This window comes from Tupaia chinensis, unplaced genomic scaffold (assembly GCF_000334495.1).
Source record: "Tupaia chinensis unplaced genomic scaffold, TupChi_1.0 Scaffold143973_1, whole genome shotgun sequence".
Taxonomy (NCBI): Eukaryota; Metazoa; Chordata; class Mammalia; order Scandentia; family Tupaiidae; genus Tupaia; species Tupaia belangeri.
In genome coordinates, this window is record NW_006203824.1 from 44732 (window position 1) to 50847 (window position 6116).

At 57.4% G+C, this 6116-nt stretch overlaps 1 non-coding gene across 1 annotated transcript; it reads right to left on the bottom strand.

Annotated features, from left to right (window-relative positions):
• Positions 1-733: 733 nt before the first annotated feature.
• On the bottom strand, positions 734-840 carry LOC114005544 (U6 spliceosomal RNA). The gene has a single exon (XR_003547385.1). It is a non-coding gene; the product is annotated as a U6 spliceosomal RNA (small nuclear RNA).
• Positions 841-6116: the final 5276 nt, after the last annotated feature.

Below are 6116 nucleotides of genomic sequence, written 5' to 3' on the forward strand. Positions count from 1 at the left end.
AGCTGACAAATACAATGAAGAAACCCAGGCAGTGTCACAAACAACCTTCACTCTTATTCACCCTTCCCTGTGCTGCATTCATGCCGATTTCCTCAGGCCCATCTTCTAATTCACTTATTTTCTCTCCAACTGGGTCTAGTCTACTCATTAACTTATCTAGTTATTACCTTTTTTATCTTAATACATATTCATTTCTAGAATTTTAAAATTTGGGTCTTTTAAACATCTCTCTTTTCTTTTTACATAATGTGCTATTCTAGTCTTATAACTTCTTTTTCTCTTAAAGCTATGAAAAGCACGCCTAATTTTAAAGTCCCCCTTGAGATGAGTCTATTCTCTGCAGTTCTTTAGTTTGTTTTCTCATTTTCAGGGCCAGCTGACTCCCCCTTAGAAAGATGAGTTTTCTGTGTGCTCTTAATTTTGAATTTGAGTTTGCTTTCAGTAGGAATTGTCATCTGCATCCCATGCAGTCTCTAGGTCATGAAGACTTTCCTAAGGAGCAGTTTGAGATTGGGCTCTTTTTCTCTCTTCTTTTTCTTTTTAATTTGCTATAGCATATGTGCACTCCCTGAAGAGCGACAGAGACAGGAGAAGCAAGTGAGAAAGCACCACCCAGAGGGATGACCACCGCACTGCAATCCCTTCTCCTCATTCTCCTATCAGGATTTTGGGCATGCACACATACACAACTGGCATGGTTTTTCAAGCTGCCAGATCTGAGACTAACCACACAAAAATATGGAAACGCTTCACGAATTTGCATGTCATCCTTGCACAGGGTTCATGCTAATCTCGTCTGTGTCGTTCCGATTTTAGTATATGAGCTGCTAAAGCAAGCACAGGATTTGCTTCTGCTGGAGACAGAAATATCAGGTCTACACGAGGAAGGGAATGAAGTCCCAGATCTGTATGGAGCAAGGACTGGAACTACATTGCTGCGTAAAGCCATGGCTAGGAAAGAGAACTCCACCAGAGACAGTGCCCACCAGCCGAGGGCACAGCTTGCAATCAGGAAGCCAGGAAACTGAGTCAGCTGTGTGACGCTGGGTCACGTGCACACGAGCCTGCACTGCCCCATCCTCAGAGCAGAGAAACCCCGAGCCTGGAAACTGGGCCAGATTGGTGAGACTCCGATGAATCTGGGTGACGAGTACATGGAAATCTGTTGTACTAGTCTCTCTACTCTTTACGTATGTTTTCCCTTTTTCATGATAAAAACGCTTATGTTCAGAATGTTGGAACCAGCTTCTACGACATAGATCTGGTCCCTAAGCACTTCATCACTTGGCTTTGTTTCCAGCTCCCACTCTAGTTCTTAAGTGTGGCTCTCTGCTTCGGGCGCCTGGGAATTTCCCAAGCTTGAGTTTTCGAGCTTAGCTACGTACTTTAAACATGTTTTCTTGGCATGTTTTAATCTAGCTTGGAAGGAGAAGGAGGGTTTCTCACATCTACTTCATCTGGCTCACTGACCAGAAGACCTTTTCCCTAAATAAATTCTCACCCACACTTCAAAGCTCCACTTGCAGGCCAGCCTCCTCAGCACAGGAGGTAAGCACCGTGCAGAGGGAGCCAGATCCCACATGGCTGATCGCAATGCGCAGCCTGGCCCCACTGACTTAACAACACACCAGGCATGATCATGCGGGCCCAGGATCCCGCCGGGATGGGGAAATGGAGGAAGAAGATCGTGGCGTGACCAGACATTGGTGGGGCAGTGCTTTCTCTCTCGCTCGCTCTACTTTTTTCTCCGAGACACTCCCACCACCACTACCATATATGCATGTGCCTTCTGACATTAAAAAGAGGGACCAGCAGTTAGCGTAATGACTATGTCGCTGGACTCCCATGTGGTCGCCCGCGGTTCGCGTCTCGGACCTGGTGGCTTAAAACTCACACCAGGCGCATGTGCCTGCGTGCCCAAGATCCCGAGAGGAGAACGGAGGAGAAGAGATGGCAGCATAGCCATCCCCGCTGGGGGTGATTTCTCGCTTTCTTTCACTCTGTCTCTGTCTGGCGAGTGCACATGCCCTATACCAAAAAAAAAAAAAAAAAAAAAAAAAAAACAGAGCCCACTCGAATGCTCCCCCTCAGGGAAGCTGTCACCTGCCAGCAGCCAGTGCTCCTTCCGGCCCTGTGCCTGGACAGTGACTAGGTAATACATCTGCTCCCCTGGACAGAGGCGATCTACCTGAGAGCGAGGACTGAGTCTGAGCAGGGCCCAGCACAGGGCCTGCCACCACCCTCGGGGGCTTCTGAGTTCCCCAAACAGCAAGACACAAGAGCTGCAGCCCTACTGTGTGCTCTCCAGGCGGCTGAGCTACAGCTCCTGCACACGCCGTGGTCCACAAGAGGGCTGCTGGAGCCAGCTCTTCCCAATCCCAAGTTCACACCCTGCTCAAGGGGACACAGCGGGGCAGGCCCAGGCCTAACCCCGGTCACACCTGCCCTGTCTGCAGGCCCAGCAGCCCCTGGTGCCCACAAATAAGCAGGCAGCCCGCTCTCAGCCCTGGCCCTTTGATCTGGGCAAGCTCCAACACCTGGCTGGCGCCCTCTACCTGGCTCCCACCTTATCGGTCCTGGCGAAGAGACAGGTGCCCGCGGCACAGGCCAATTAGGTGACTTGCCTCGTTGCCCACTGAGTCACATCCTGATCTAGCTGGACTGGCTTCTCAGCTGGGATGGCCAAAAGAGGTGCGGACACTCTGGGAAGCCACCCCAGCTGTGCCGGGTGCAGGGGTAGGGTGAGGACCGTGGGGTCAGGACTAAGGTCTCTGAGGGCACTGGGGATCCTGGTCACGGCCCAGAGAACCCACCCAAGCCCAGCGGGCAGCCATGCGGAGGCCTGCTACCCCCAGTGCCAAGGCCTTAAGCAGCTGCTTCCCTCTCCGTCCACAGCAAGGCTGTCAGAAGGGAGTCTGTAAGGTTCTCGGGAGAATCGAATGAGAGGACGGCTGCAGGGATTTGTCTATTTCCAGCCAGGTCGCAGAGAAAACTGGGGACTGCGTGGCTTCTCTGTCATGAGCCAGAAGCAAGCCTGGGGCGTAACTGCAGGAGGAACCAGGACTCTGACTCTCACACACCCCCTCCAACCTCTCCCGGGTGCTGCTGCCCTGACCACACTCTGTGGGGGTCAGATGGAGGAAGCTGTGAGAGAACCCTGGTCCAGATCAGTCGGCAAGGGCCAGAGCAGGAGAGGAGGAGGCTCAGCCCATCCCCCGTGACTCGGTGGGTGCGCAGGATGGGGGCTGGGCATGAGGCCCTCTCCTTCCCTCAGCAGCCTGGCAGCCCACGCCCTCCCACACCCATCTGGCTTCAACTCCATCTTCCTGCAGTACGGGCTGGCCACTGTGTGCGCAGTGGCCGCCTTGGGCTGCAGGACACGCTGATTTGTTCTGGCCCAGCCAGGGAGGCCCAGGAAGGGGCAGGGGAGGGGTTTAGGCTTATAGCCTGGGCACGGGAATGACTACCAAAGCAGGAACCTGGCCACCCGTAGGGGGTGCTGGGCCCCATGGCCATGCCCCATCCTCGCTTAGCCAAATTGTACCGGTGAGGACTGAGCCCTGGTGCCAGTCACCCCCCTCTGAGCTCCGAAGACCCCACTGCCCCACTGGGATATGAGGACAGGCCCTACCTGGCTGTGCATTGTCTGGGTTCCAGGCCTGGCACACTGGAATGCCACCCAGACAGGTCAAGCAGGTTCCAGGACAGAGCTGGCTGCCCCACCCCCTCCTTCCCAGAAAAGGCCAGGCAGAAGGGGTGCACTGGACTGGGCTGACCTTCTCCCCACATCTGCTGGTGCCTTTTAGCCAAACAGACTCCAGAGCCAAGGGCCCAGAGACAGACAGGGACCGGCTGGGTCACCCGGCAAGGCTGGGGCCACGTCAGACCCGTGGATACATTATTCACCCTGTCTCCGCTCAGGCCAGAGAGGTCTTGCTGAAGGCACAGCCAGGGAGCCAGAAGCGCAGGTCCCACGGGCCGTGTGGGAGACAGGACAGGGACAAGAGAAGGGAAGGGCTGATAGGCCACTCACACTGCCCCGGCCAGTTTGCAGCAGCCCGGGGGTATCGGGCCCTATTTCTGGCACCCCGTCAGAAGGCTGGGACTCCAGGGACAAAGGAAGGCGGGGAACCCCAGGCCTGTGTTTAGGCCAGAACCCAGATTCTCAGGCTCCTGCCCCGGGTGTGGGAACCACTCTGGGCCTGTCCAGGTGGAGCTTTCTCCCTCGTGGGTGAGGAAGTGATTTGGGGGTAGACGGTAAGGAAGGGTCAGGTGGGGAGGGGACGGAAACGCTCACCAAGGCTCTGCTGGTTTGGCCCAGGTGCTGACCTGGGACCCCTCAGCCGGGCCCACCGAGGCCCCAGGACACAGCAGCCTTGGCCTCTCTGTCCCTCACCTCCCATCGCCCTCAGGGCACGTGTTCCTCAGTTCGGCTCACAAGGAAAGCAGCAGAAGTTAGAAGTGGCTCCATTTTCACTAGCAATGGTGGGATTGGGATGCAAAGGGCATGCTCTTCCCGGGAGTCAGGACCAGAAAGAGAGAAGCCCCAGAGGAGATGATGGCCAGCCCGGCACACCCCGAGATGCCGCCGGGAGGCGGGCCTCACCTGACTGCAGCAAGCCGGCGCCTCGGTCCTTGACCCCAAAGTGCTGCTGGATGTCCAGAAGGACGCCTAAAGGGAAGGTAGAGGGTGCTTACTGGCAATGGCCACCTCCTGGACAGCCCCGTGAGCCCACCCACCAGGGACCCCCTGGTCCCAGCCCAGCCCTCTTTCCCACCTTGCAAGGCCCAGCCGGGCCACATCTCCAGCCCTGTGACCCACCCCCTGCCCAGCATAGGCAGGCTGCTGGGACTCCAGAGGCCGGCCAGGCTTCTTTCTTCCTGCCCTCCCCAGCGCCTCCCATGCTCGGCCTGAGAAGGGGACCCCACTCCTCAATCAGACACTGCAGGGGCCTGAGGTGCAGAGACAGGTGAGGCTCCCCTGTGGTCACTCAGCCCGGTGGCAGCCCCACCTCCTATCTGCCAGCCTGGGCCCATTGTTCACCTATGACCCAGTCCTGGATCCAGCCCCAGCCATCGGCTCTGCCCTCAGAGAGACCACAGCACCCACAGCCCAGAGAGTTGTGAGGGAGATGGCAGGCCAGCTCAAGGCCACACGCGTGCAAAGAACATGCCTGCACACACGTGCACACGTGGCCGTGGATTATAACCAGCACCGTCGATCTTCAGATGTAGGGGCCAGGGTGCAGAGGGGAGCAGGCAGGATCCAGGCCTGCTTTCTGGGAGGAAGGGGAGATTCCTCAAGGCCAGGCCCCTGCTCAGGCCCAACGAGGGAAACCCCTAGAAAGCACCCACACTGGCGAGACAGAGCCCTCACAGCACTCCTCAGCCAGGATCCAGAGCAACAGACCCCCAGCCCCCGAGGCCTCGGGGCCCCACCTCAGCTTATCTCTGGGGACAGTGGGACCTGGGCCACAGTTGAGCAGGAACAGAGGAGAAAGGAAGAGGAGATAAGGCCCTGCCCTCAGGAGCTCCCCACGCGGGGGTCAGAGGCCCTGGGGAACTCCCACGACTCCCCGTGATGGTGACAATGACGGCATTAAAGGGAGGACGGGCCGGCTCACGGGAGCTGGGTCCCACACACAACCGTGGTTCAAGCCTGGCCTTGAACGTGGGGGCCTCACGCGAGTGCCCGAGATCAGCCGGGCTGGAGGACGGGAGGACGGGCGGGCCTGCGGGGGGTGCTCGTTCCCTCTCTCATAGGCACACGTAGGTGCTGTCACGAACAGAGACAGAGAATGAGTGAACTATGGTGGCAGTTGGCACTTTTGAGATGACTTGCTTCACTTGGTTAATCCTCATACCGCCCTGGTACCATCTGCCATTGACAGGTGAGGAAACTGAGGCACAGGAGGTTAAGCCGGGTGCCCCAAGTGTCACAACAAAGGACTGGGGACAAGCACTGTTTGAGGGTCGAGGCTGGAGGCTGGGGCCAGGGCGCAGAATAGATGGGAAGGGTGGACCGTCCCTGGCCCTCCTGGGACCCAGGCCTGGAGCCCAGTGTTTTCCCGGGCTGCAGGGTGGAGCCAGCTGGTGTCCTAGAGCCTGACAGCTCG